At 44.9% G+C, this 13,628-nt stretch overlaps 1 pseudogene; it reads right to left on the minus strand.

Annotated features, from left to right (window-relative positions):
- Positions 1-1,214: 1,214 nt before the first annotated feature.
- On the minus strand, positions 1,215-2,344 carry LOC101049950 (developmentally-regulated GTP-binding protein 2 pseudogene; annotated as a pseudogene).
- Positions 2,345-13,628: the final 11,284 nt, after the last annotated feature.

A 13,628-nucleotide genomic window follows, 5' to 3' on the forward strand; every position in this document is an offset into this window, starting at 1 on the left:
TCCCTTGTTATTGGTCTATTCAGGGTTTCAACTTCTTCCTGGTTTAGGCCTGGGAGGGTGCAAGTGTCCAGGAATTTATCCATTTCTTCCAGGTTTCCTGGTTTGTGTGCATAGAGTTGTTCATAGTAATCCCTGATGGTAGTTTGTATTTTTGTGGAATCAGTGGTGATATCCCCTTTATCATTTTTTATTGAATCTGTTTGATTCTTCTCTCTTTTCTATTAATCTGGCTAGCCATTTGTCTATTTTGTTAATCTTTTCAAAAAATCAGCTCCTGGATTTACTGATTTTTTTTGAAGAGTTTTTTGTGTCTCTATCTCCTTCGGTTCTGCTCTGATCTTAGTTATTTCTTGTCTTCTGCTAGCTTTTGAGTTTTTTGGATCTTGCTCCTCTAGCTCTTTCAATTTTGATGATAGGATGTCAATTCTGGATCTTTCCTTGCTTCTTGTGTGGGCATTTATTGCTCTAAATTTTTCTCTAGACACTGCTTTAAATGTGTCCCAGAGATTCTGGTACATTGTGTCTTCATTTTCGTTGGTTTCAAAAAACATCTTTATTTCTGCCTTCATTTCATTGTTTTTTTTTTTGTTTTTTTTTTTTTTTTGTTTGTTTGTTTTTTTCCGGTTTTCAATCCTTTATTTCAGAAAGGAGAGCCAGGAGAACTGGGGACTTAGAAAACAGATTCTAAACTCAAAAGTCCTTGGCCCAGAGCCAGGGTCTGGGGGTTTTGTGATGGGCAGGGGCTGCCCTGGGAGGGTCAGAGAAGGGGAGGCACTTTTGGACACCCCTTAGGCTGTGGAGGATGTCAGCTGGGCCTTTGAAGCCACTAACTTCTGCTTCCAATCCTGGAGAGCCCTGAGTGGAGGACCCAAGGGGGTTTCTTCCTGGAAAAGCCCCCACCCCAAGTGTCAGAGAAGCCAGCAGGAGCTGAGAGAGGGAGGTGCTGTAACAGCAGCTACAGCCTCCAGGGACTCAGGCAGGCCCAGCTTCCTGCCTGGCACTGAACATGCCATCTGCTTTAGGCCCCGGCTGGTAGGCAGGTGGGCAGCTTGCTCCCTCAGCACAGGGGCCGGGGGCACAGATGCAGGCCCAGCACTCCAAACTCAAAACCCCCCGAGAGGCCTCAGTCTTATGGGAAATGCCTCCAGCCGAACCCCTCTGCCCCAATGCACTCTTCATCTGCCTACTGAAGAAACTTCTGGAAATACAGAGACTTTGAGGAACCCCTTCCTGGGGTGTGTGTATTTGTATTTTTCTGTTTGGGTGTTTGGGTGTTGCAGTAGGACCAACGCCCCAAGGAGATGAGGCACGTGGGCTGGAGGGCTGGCAGGCGCCATTACTTCTTCACGATCTGGATGACGTCCTCATGCTCCATGGTGTGGGTCAGGCCCACCCTCTGCGGACTGTACTTAGTGCTGGTGCCCCATACCAGGGCATACTTGAACTGGCTGGCGAGTGACCGGTGGATGCGGTGGCACACGTGCTCCACTGAGGCCCCTTTCCGGAGAATGATGGCGTCTGTGAAGTCCGGCCTCTGTCCTCTCTTCTTGGTGTAGATGCAGGTCAGGGCCAAGTACTCCCAAAGCATCTCCAGCAGGTAGTCCAAGTTCAGCTTCATGCCACAGCTGATGACCACACTGTTTGGTTTTCGGGCCAGGCGGTCCACCTCTTCCATGGAGATCTGGTCGATTTTGTTATAAACATATAGGCAGGGCATGTACACCCGGTTGCCCACGATCACATCGATGAACTCATCTGGGGAGCAGTCTTCTCGGAAGAGCACTTCTGCATTGAAGATCTTGTATTCGTGCAGGATGAGCTGCACCAGCTTTTCCGAGCACTGGGTCAGCGTGACTGTAGAGTTAAAGGAGATGCCGCCGCCTTTCTTGGGCTTGAAGTAGATGTTAGGCTTGTGCTTGTTGAGGCGGATGCCCACGGACTCCAGCTCCTTCTCCAGCAGAGACCTCTGCACCTCTCCCTTGGTGGCATCCAGCATCATGATGACGACATCGGCCGTGCGTGCCACAGCAATCATCTGCCGGCCACGGCCTTTTCCTTGGGCTGCGCCTTCAATGATTCCAGGAAGGTCCAGGTGCTGGATGTTGGCACCTTTGTATTCAATGACCCCAGGAATACACGTCAGAGTGGTGAACTCATAGGATGCTGCCTTGCTGGCCATGGAGGTCATCAGACTCAAGAATGTGGACTTACCCACAGAGGGAAATCCAATCAGTGCCACTCGGGCATCGCCCGACTTCATTACATCAAAGCCTTCTCCTTTGGATGAGGCGGATTTGGATGGTTCCAGGAGCTGGGCCCGATACTTGGCGAGCTTGGCTTTCAGCAGGCCCAGATGATACTCAGTGGTCTTGTTCTTCTGCGTCCGAGCGATCTCCTTCTCGATCTCCGAGATCTTCTCTAAGATCCCCAATCCCCATGGCGGCAGCAGAGTTGGGCGTACGGACATTTCATTGTTTATCCAGTCAACATTCAAGGGCCAATTGTTCAGTTTCCATGAAATTGTGCGGTTCTGATTTAGTTTCTTAATCTTGAGTTCTAATTTGATTGCATTGTGGGCTGAGACACTGTTTGTTATGATTTCCATTCTTTTGCATTTGCTGAGGAGTGATTTACTTCCAATTATGTGGTCAGTTTTAGAGTAGGTGTGATGCAGTGCTGAGAAATATGTATATTTTGTGGATTTGGAGTGGAGAGTTCTGTAGATGTCTATTAGGTTTGCTTAGTCCAGATCTGAGTTCACGTCCTGGATATCCTTGTTAATTTCCTGTCTCATTGATCTGTCTAATATTGACAGTGGAGTGTTAAAGTCTCCCACTATTATTGTGTGGGAGTCTAAGTCTCTTTGTAGGTCATTAAGAACTTGCTTTATGTATCTGGGTGCTCCTGTATTGGTTGCATATATATTTAGGATCATTAGCTCTTCTTGTTGCATTGATCCTTTTACCATTATGTAATGCCCTTCTTTGTCTCTTTTGATCTTTGTTGGTTTATAGCAGGCATCCCCAAACTACGGCCCGTGGGCCGCATGCAGCCCCCTGAGGCCATTTATCCGTCCCCCCACCGCACTTCAGGAAGGGGCATCTCTTTCATTGGTGGTCAGTTAGAGGAGCACAGTATGTGGCGGCCCTCCAATGGTCTGAGGGACAGTGAACTGGCCCCCTGTGTAAAAAGTTTGGGGACGCCTGGTTTATAGTGTATTTAATCAGAGACTAGGATTGCAGTTCCTGTTTTTTTTTTCTCTTCATTTGCTTGGTAAATCTTTTTCCATCCCTTTATTTTGAGCCTATGTGTGTCCTTGCAAGTGAGATGGGTTTTCTGGATACAGCACACTATGGCTTTTGAGTTTTTATCCAATTTGCCAGTCTGTGTCTTTTGATTGGGGCATTCAGTCTATTTACATTTAAGGTTAATATTGTTATGTGTAAATTTGATCCTGCCATTTTGATGCTAGCTAATTGTTTTGCCTGTTAGTTGATGCAGTTTCTTCATTGTGTTGATGCTCTTTACCATTTGGTACATTTTTGGAGTGGCTGGTACTGGTTGTTCCTTTCTATGTTTAGTGCTTCTTTCAGGAGCTCTTTGTAAGGCAGGTCTGGTGGTGATGAAATCTCTGAGCAATTGCTTGTTCATAAAAGATTTTCTTTCTCCTTTGCTTATGTAGCTTAGTTTGGCTGGATATGAAATTCTAGGATGAAAGTTCTTTTCTTTAAGGATGTTGAATATTGGCCCCACTCTCTTCTGGCTTGTATGGTTTCCACTGCGTGTCTGATGGGCTTCCCTTTGTGGGTAACCTGACCTTTCTCACTGGCTGTCCTTAGTATTTTTTCCTTCATTTCAACCCTGGTGGATCTGATGATTATGTGCCTTGGGGTTGCTCTTCTTGAGGAATATCTTTGTGGTGTTCTCTGTATTTCCTGGACTTAAATATTGTATTGCCTTGCTAGCTTGGGGAAATTCTGCTGGATAATATCCTGAAGAGTGTTTTCCAGCTTGGATTCATTCTGTCACATTCAGGTACACCTATCAAACACAGATTAGGTCTTTTCACATAATCCCATATTTCTTGAAGGCTTTGTTCAGTTCTTTTCACTCTTTTTTTTTTTTCTCTAATCTTGCCTTCTCATTTTATTTCATTGAGCTGATATTCAGTCTCTGATATCCTTTCTTCTGCTTGATTGATTTGGCTATTGAAACTTGTGTATGCTTCGTGAAGTTCTCATGTTGTGTTTTTCAGCTCCATCAGGTCATTTATTTTCTTCTCTAAGCTGTTTATTGTCATCAGCATTTCCTCAAACCTTTTTTCAAGGTTCTTAGTTTCTTTGCATTGAGTTAGCAAATGTTCTTTTAGCCCAGAGAAGTTTGTTATTACCCACTTCTGAAGTCTGTTTCTGTCAATTCATCAGACTCATTCTCGATCCAACTTTGTTCCCTTGCTGTTGAGGAGTTGTGATCCCTTGGACGAGGAGAAGGGTTCTGGTTCTGGGTGTTTTCATCCTTTTTGCACTGGTTTCTCTCCATCTTTGTGGATTTATCTACCTCTGGTCTTTGTAGTTGGTGACTTTCAGATGGGGTCTCTGAGTGAACATCCTCTCTGTTGATGATGAAGTTATTTCTTTCTGTTGTTTAGTTTTCCTTCTAACAGTCAGGCCCCTCTGCTGTAGGACTGCTGGAGGTCCACTCCAGACCCTTCTTGCCTGGGGATCATCTGCAGCAGCTGCAAAGAGTTAAGTGTTTCTAACAGTTTCTTCTGTTATCTTTGTCCCAGAAGGATACCTGCCAGATGTCAGCCTAAGCTCTTCTTTATGAAGTGGTTCTTTGGATATATGGGGGTCAGGGAGCTGCCTAAGGAGACAGTCTGACCCTTATAGGAGCTCAAGTGCTGAGTTGTGAGCTCCATTCCATCAGAGCTGCTGGACAAATACGTTTAAGTCTGCTACAGTGGAAATCATAACCACCTTTTTTCCCAGGTGTTCTGTCTTGGGAAGGTGGGGCTTTATTTATAAATTTCTGACATGCTGCTGCCTTTTTTCAGAGATGCCCTGACCAGTGAGGAGGTAGCCTAGTCACAGTCTGCCAGCAGAGGCATTGCTGAGCTGCTGTGGGCTCTGCCTAGCTGCTGTGTGAACTTCCTTGCAGTTTTGTTTAAAGAGGTATAGTTAGAACTGCCTTGGTAATGGTGGACCACCTCTGTAATGGCAGACTGCCTCAGTAGTGGTGGACTGCCTTGGTAATGGCAGATGTCCTCCCCCACCCCCGAGATGGACCATCCCAGGTTCAGCTGTGCCTGCTGTGAAACTCTCAACCCAGAGCATTTCAGATTGCTGGTCTTTGTGGGGGTGGGACCCACTGAGCCAGATCACAGCCCCCCACTTTTTTTTTTTAGTTGAATGGGTGGCTCTGTCTCCCAGGCATTCCAGGAACCAGTTGAAATGGCCACCCAGATTTGTGTGAGTTTTGTGAGGAGACCCACTGTGCCGGTTGTTTTATTTCAGCTGTGCTGGAAACTCATGGTGCTTTTCAGCCCTGGAATCTCCTGGTCTGTGGGCAGTAATAACTCATTAGGAAATGTGGTGATCACCCTCTGCATTGTTCTCACTGTGAACACTGCACTCCAGAGCCTATTCCTATTCAGCCATCTTGGATCTGCCCAGTTCCTTATGAAGTCTAAATGGGATAATGCAGTTAAAGCATATAGCATAGTCCTTGATATCTTAAATCCTACCAAACACTCAGCAAATGGTTATTATTATTATTTTTACTAGTGATCAAAGGGCTGGCATTTCTTTCATCTCCCCGAACTGTTGAGCAAAACTTGTTTTTTTTCTGTCTCTCCCTCTTAACTTTCTTCCTGTCCTCAGGTCCCTTGGTTTTCTGTGTAGTCCACAGTTCACCATTCTTGTGTATTTCCTGATGCCTTTGCTTAAAGTTAATCCAAAGTTTAGCCTCATTCCCTCTTGTTCTATTGGGCGTTCCTTGACAGCTTAAGCCAGATTTGGTAGCTGCTATCTGTGCTGATAGGCTCAGGGATGTTACAAGTTCTGGAGGGCTTTGGCAGACGTGTCAGCTCAAATAACCCCCCAGTGCCCAGAGCACTACAGGGACATCGCCACAGACATGCAGTGAATAGAAGTGACTCTCATCTGGGTGGCTGAGGGAGGCAGCTGCTGCCTCAGCCTACCTGGCTTGCCAGTCTGGAGCATGCAGAGCCACAGGTCTCTAGAGAGTGGCTTACTAAGATCAGATGTTGGCTATACATGGTTTATCATTATTTCTGTTTTTAGCTATATAACTTTTGCTAAAACGATCTCACATGGACATGGAATACAGAAAGCAGTGCATGGTGGGCTGCTCTTGGCGCAGTGGGGAGAGGCACCCGGCATCTCTCCTTTTGACTCTTGCACTTCTGTGGACCCCCATGGCTCTGCCCCATGGAGACTGGAAGCTACCAGGAGGGTGGGGCTTCTGACCACAGATTGCTGATGGTTGCTGGCTTTCTGTGGTTAACCTTTACACGATGACATGGAGCCTGACCTGCTGAGGACTCCTACCTCTAGGACAACTTGAGCTTGAAAAGTTTTATCCAGCTTTACTTATCTTTCATGTCTATGAGCTCCGGGTGCTATGGCTTCTGCCTAAGCATGGGAATAATCCAACACAGGTCTCCAGCTTGGAGCATACATTCATAAGAACTGAAGAGGTCATCTCTCATCCTGGGCAGAGACTGAGAGTGCCTTCCTCTTATCCACCCCCTCCTTTTCCTTACCAGCAGAACCTACGTGAGTAGAGGTGGCAATAGGACCTGGTAAAGATAACTTTCTTTTCCAAGTGTCTTATAGATGGGAATGGCCAATAAGATGTATAGGCAGGGATTTAAGGAAAGCTCTTTTAGGGGTTTTGACTCAATTGACAAGCTCCACTTTCCCAACTCCTCTTTGTTGAGGAATGAGGATGTGATGGTTGGAGCTCCAGCAGCCAGTCAGGAAGCCATGAGGATGAGGGTCCTACCCAGAGTAGGATAAAGCTTGGGTCCATGAGGGCATTTGTAGAACCCCATACTAGAAAGACAGACATTAGACTTTCTGTGGTCATCTCTTTATGTGGTAGAGAAAAAAATTACAAAACCTCTTACAACTTGTTTTGTTGAAGCCTCAATTTTTGGATTTTTTTTTTCTGCCAGCCAAATGCAATTTCTGAGTGATAATATATCATCACCACACTTGGTGATGTGGACTCAGCGGACAATATTTGTAGCTTTAGGTGGTTTAGCACCAGCTTTTCTCCAATTAGGCTGTTATACAGTACAGACCTGATTTCGGTACCATTCCACCTCTCCTCTGACAGCTTTTTCCATAGCAGTGTTAATTTAAAAGAAGTGATTAAAAGGATAGGCAGAGATGAGAGGGAAATGAAAAGCAAGAACCTCATCATTTGCAAGCAGAATAAACACACCATTATCTTTTGACCACAGTAAGAGACAAGAAGGAGACTGCTGGTCACTGTGGCCAGCGTAACTGTAGTGATTTTTGGTAAACACATATACATATACTTAAATCATTCAGTGATAGAACCTCCTAGTTTTTGTTTCTGTGAAGGCTCAAAATGCATTCGTCATAGCACAACACAACCATTTCTACAATGGCCAGCTTCCCACTTATGATTGTCATTTCTAACCTGGAACTCATCAGGATTGAATCCTTTCCTCTAGTGCCCAGGAAACTGGACACACCTTGCTATGCTCATTCTCACCCCTGGAAAGGAGAGAGCTGCCCTGGGTTGTGCTGGCATGACAACTGACTCTAGAGAACCACAATAAAGACGCTAGAGGGGTTTCGTCTTCCCTGAAGTCATTTTATTAGATTATTACTCAGCGCCTTGGAAGCCAAACTCATTACATTTCATTGCCAGCAAATAAAGGCACATTTCAGGGGGCTTCTGGGGGAGTGAATGAATAGTTTTAAGGGATTTCTGAAGGAAGAAGTGAATGTGTTCCCACTGACCTCAGAATGAAACCTTTGACCCAGTATAAGTTGTGTTTTATTTTATAATACAATGCATTGGTCAGCTCTGGAATCACTGGGATGGGAATGGAGGGTGAAATAGCTCATCATATCATTAAGCCTTTATCAACATTCTCCCAACCATTGGATGGGGCTTTAATAATGAAAGCGCTAGTTACGGCTCATGCAAATGATTATGACAGCACAAAATGCTTTTTAGCGATTTCAAGTTAGATTTAGGCAGCAGCAATAGGCACAAACAGCCACTTCGGGGACATGCCAGCTGCTTCCAGCGAAGCTGCTGACATGAAAACAGGGAAAGGCACTAAAACAGGCACGATCCAAGTCATAAGCTGCTTGCTAATAATTTCCTTTTTGTGTCTGCAGCCTTTAAAGCAGGCGTCCCCAAATTACGGCCCCCGGGCCTCATGCGGCCCCCTGAGGCCATTTAACCGGCCCCCCGCCGCACTTCAGGAAGGGGCACCTCTTTCATTGGTGGTCAGTGAGAGGAGCACAGTATGTGGCGGCCCTCCAACGGTCTGAGGGACAGTGAACTGGCCCCCTGTGTAAAAAGTTTGGGGACGCCTGCTTTAAAGACTGTCCTGAATAAGGGTATATTCATAAAGACGGAGAGTTGAGTCAAGCCATCGCACCGGAGGACAACAAACCGCTATCACGAGGATGAAGAAGGCTAGAGATCAAAGACCAGACTGATGAAAGAGCGGCGGAACTGATGAGTCCCAACTGAGAAGCGTTCCTCTGTGTGGGTGCCACCCGTGCTGCACAGGGTCTCTGAGGCCAAGTCCAGTTCTTGGCACAGGCCGGCAAGGGACAGCTGTGGATCAGGAGTGGAAGCTGCCCCGTGGAATTCTAAACATCAATTGCATCTTTGCTGCCCTCTAACTCCCTTCCCAGTTGCACACTAATTAAAGACCGTTTGCTTCCTCTAAAGCAAAGATGCCTTTGACCTGCTGCAAAGTTCTCCTTTGAATTCAAAGTCTGCTGTGCATTTGTAGCATTAAAAAACAAACAAACAAACAAAAAAACCCGTTAGCTGCTCTGCCTCCGATTTCACTGACCTGTATGTTTTTCTGCTGGCATCTTTCCGGTGCTTTGATGAAGCGGCTTCGGCTCCCACACTCCTTCCCTGTGGCTTGGGAAGCACTGAGACGGGTGTTTATTTATACACTCTTTGGATCATTAGGTAAAAGGGGCAACACGCTTCTCTCTCAGCCACAAGTTGAAACAGGTGCCTGAGTGTTGCTTCTTCACGTAGCTTCTTGTCAGCACACACCTGAGTCTGAACAATCATAGCGCATCCGGAAGTGCACTTCCCTGTCGTGCTTTACAAGTGTCTGTTTTCCAGAATTCTGTTTTACCTTAACTTGGTAGGCTGTCAGCTTTTAAATGGACGTGTGTATAGAACTGCAAAGGCATTTTGTGCTAAAACCTTTCTGTAAGAAACTGTTTTCTAGGCCGGCCATGGTGGCTCACACCTGTAATCCAGCACTTTGGGAGGCCGAGACGGGCGGATCAAAGGTTGGGAGTTTGGAAGCAGCCTAGCAAGCATGGCAAAACCCCGTCTATACTAAAATATGAAAATTAGCCGGTTGTGGTGGCCGGTGCTTGTAATCTCAGCTACTCAGGAGGCTGAGGCAGGAGGATCACTTGAACCTGGGAGGTTGAAGGTTGCAGTGAGCCGAGATCACACCACTGCACTCCAGCCTGGGTGACAGAGAGTCCATCTCAAAACACAGACACAAAACAGAAATTATGTTTTGTTTACGTTAGAGATATATGGATTTTTCTTAACTCATGGGAAACTAATAATCAAAATTTTGATTTTAGTTAATAAAACGGAGTCTCAGACAATGTCATTATATATTTCCTTATCAATTTTTGGAGAAAGTGTTAATTTTTTTATTGAGGCAAATTTTACATATGATGAAATGAAGATCTTATGTGTACAATTTTATTTTTTTTTTATTTTTTTTTTATTTGGGGTTTTGCTTTTGTTGCCTAGGCTGGAGTGCAGTGGTGTGATCTCGGCTCACTGCAACCACTGCCTCCTGGGTTCAAGCAATTCTTCTGCCTCAGCCTCCTGAGTAGCTGCGATTACAGGCGTCTGCCACCACACCTGGCTAATTTTTGTATTTTTAGTAGAGACGGGGTTTCACCATGTTGACCAGGGTAGTCTACTTCTGACTTCAGGTGACCCACCTGCCTCAGCCTCCCAAAGTGCTGGGATTACAGGCGTGCACCACCACACCCGGCCTATTTTGATGAATTTTGATCAAAGTATAACCCTGTGTAACTGCCACCTGACCTAGATATAGGATGTTTCCATCATCTAGCTCTCTAGTAAACACCTAGCCACACAGGCAACCATGATTCCAAATTCTATCATAGATAAATCTTTCCGTTCTTGACTCTGTCATGCTTTATGCATGCTTTTCTGCAACTTTCTCCTGTATTTGAGCAGCATGTTTTTGAGATTCATCCATGTCTCTGTACTATGGCTCATCCTTTCTATTGCAGATTAGTATTCTATTACATGAATATACCACAATTTTATCCCATTCTTGGATATAATTTTTGTTTATCCATTCTTCTGTTGGAGATTTGGGTTGTATCTAGTTTTTGGCAATTATGAATAACCCTGTTAAAAAACAGTATTTTAACAATCTAATAAGTGAATAGCAATGGCCAAGTTTTCAAATGTCTTTTCCTTGCAAGCCAGTTTGATCATGGAAACAAAACCACCATCCAATGGGTTTGGATAAGTGTTCTTTGAATGGACTGCTGAGGCTCCCAAATGACAGGGTTGCCTAGTGACAGATTGTTTTAAACGTGAGCTTGTATTAAAAGGCATAGCTCATAGCATTCTTTCAGGGGGAATTCTCAGCCTAACCTAAATCGTCACACGCATCAGAATAATCAGGACTCAAGTTTCCCAAAATGAGGTTCATGTAACACCAGCGGTGGTGACAAGATGAATTTTGGTGGTATGTGGACATTTTCTTTTTTTGAGATGGGGTCTCCCTTTGTCACCCAGGCTGAAGTGCAGTGGTGCAATCATAGCTCACTGCAGCCTTGACTTCTTGTGCTCAAGTGATCCTCCTACCTCAGCCTTCTGAGTAGCTGGGATTACAAGTGCATGCCACCATGCTCAGCTAATTTTTTTTTGACATTTTTTATGTTTAATAGTTAAGTGTTCATTTTTATGGTTATAAAAATAGTATATGAGGAAACCATCACTTGCCAAAAATTTATGGCAAGTGATGGTTTTCTCCTTTAGAGTAATAGAGCGTCCTGTGGCAAATTTAAAATGATGAAAAACACTTGTAGAATTTTAGTTGAAACTCAAATTATTATGAGAACCACTCGCATTGTGGTTAAGATACAATGTAGTGCTAATGGCCCCTTAAGGGCTGTATGATCTTCAGCCAGTTCCTCTCCCAAGTTTGCTTCAGGATATGTTAAATGGGCTATTAGTACAGATTTCACACATTTGCTGTGAGGGTTAGATGATAATGTATATGACACTCTCAGCACATAGTAAGCAGTCAATAAAGTGAACTGCTGGTATTTCAGTGCGAGAATCAGCATGAGGTAGACAATCGAACACTGGCCAGGGATTAATGAGTGGAACAGTTACAGGACTGTGGTCATCACTTCTGATATTCATGGACTTCAAAGGACATAACCTTAAACAAATGTACACAGGCAAAAGACATACACTGGCAAGAAGAAAAACCTCACATTTGACGTTCCAAGTTTAAGACCTCAATGATAACACTCCTCATCTATCCCTCTCTTCTAGGCAAACTCCACACCCTAAACCCCAACTGCGAAATTTTCAGGTCGTGTGGCAGCAAGGAATGGAGGGAGAATGGTGAGTAGCAAGTGGCTCTCACCTGACCGCATGCTGCAGTCACCCAGGGAGCTTTTCAACGATATCGATGCCTGGACTCCAGCTCTGTGGTTTTGAGTGATCAAGGTGGGATCCAGGCGACTCTTAATGTACAGTCAGGGTAAGGAAAGCCTTGTTTAGCTCACTGACATTGGCTCAGTTCAGCCCTGACACTCCGGGACAGGGTAGAAGTGGGCTGAATTCTATATGCTACTTAGTGACATAAGGAAATGTCAAATACAGTCAACTTTGTTTTAGCAGAGTTTGTTTATTTCCGCACCTTGAAGGAATAGTAGGCTCAGCTTTTCCATCAGTGATGCACTTCTGTATCATTCAGGCTGTGTCTGCAGTTTGTTTTCTCGGGTCTCAAGGGAGGAGTCAAACGGCATTAGATCTTCTGTCCAGTCACCCGTGCATAGCCTCTTTCTGGCTCTGTTAGGTCTGCCTGGAGACCCAGCCGAGTTATTTTCAACTCAACTTCGGATCCATTTTTGAAATGCTGCCTGTTACAACACTACCCCAAACTGATGGAGTCAATGAAAGAAACAGTTATTGTCAATTGGCTTGGGCTGGTTCCGATTCTCTTGTTTTCCTGATTCACAGAGTGAGAGCCTTCAGCTTCAACCCAGACCTGAAGATATCAGGTTCAGGGAAGTCAGTGACTGGAAACTGAAGTGGTTACGTCCCAAGAGTCCTGATGCCAGTTCCTCAGAAACATCTGGTGACCTCTATCAGCTAACAAGGGCTGTCTGCTGAGCTCCACCAGGTGTGACACAGCCAGGGCTCAGCAGCTGGGCAGTCAACTCCACAAGCTGGCTCATGTGTTCTCCGGAAGGTGCCTCAGAAAGGCTCCTGGCTTGCAGACGTTAGGAACCTTCGCACTCACACTGGTATTTCCATTTCACTTTGGATGCTAACCTTGGGCTGCTGTCCATTCGGCAAGAAAAAGCAGCCTTCTCTTGGGTTTCTTTCCATATACTCACAAATGTAAGTACCAATGTTTCATTCTGTGATCTGTATCACACTCGCAGGGTATTTTCAGCCAAGTCAACACTTCTGGGTTTGACTTGCCATGGGGGTTAGTTCCTACTATTGCTAAATTAGTTTCTAGTTTTTGACAATGGCACTGAACCAGTGTGGCATTTCCACATTTGCACCAACAGATCCAGGAGCTGGGGCTCAAGAGTGGAAACCACAAGACCTGAGAAGGCCTCAGACTGGGCCTGGTGCCCCTCACTGTCTCCACAGATGGAGAAAAGCTCCCAAGTAATGTCGTGTGGTGCTATAGGGACCTCTGTCTACCCTATCTGTGGGGCTTCTTTCCCCTACTCCATTTGTAACCCAGGAATTACTGGCTCATGGAATTAAGATAAATAACGTAGAATTTGTTTTGGTTTATTATATTGGTGCCAACCAAAGTTCTTATGAAGTTACTGAGTTCTTAAAAATGATGCCCAAAAAAGTATCAGTTTAGTTATGACCAGGCTGCCAGATGTAACTTGCCTTAGATGAAGAGTGATGATATGTACATATGGGTCTGAGAAAAACATAAAAAAACTGTAAAGTGCACTAGGTTCAAAATAGATTCCAAGAAACAAAATACCTAGATAGACAGAGGAGGAAAGTTCGTAGCTTAATTCTTTGGTGTCGTCCATCTCGCAAAGTGTATTAACTGTATAAAACTAGGAAAAGTCCAA

Source organism: Saimiri boliviensis, chromosome 5 (genome assembly GCF_048565385.1).
Source record: "Saimiri boliviensis isolate mSaiBol1 chromosome 5, mSaiBol1.pri, whole genome shotgun sequence".
In the NCBI taxonomy this organism is placed as follows: domain Eukaryota; kingdom Metazoa; phylum Chordata; class Mammalia; order Primates; family Cebidae; genus Saimiri; species Saimiri boliviensis.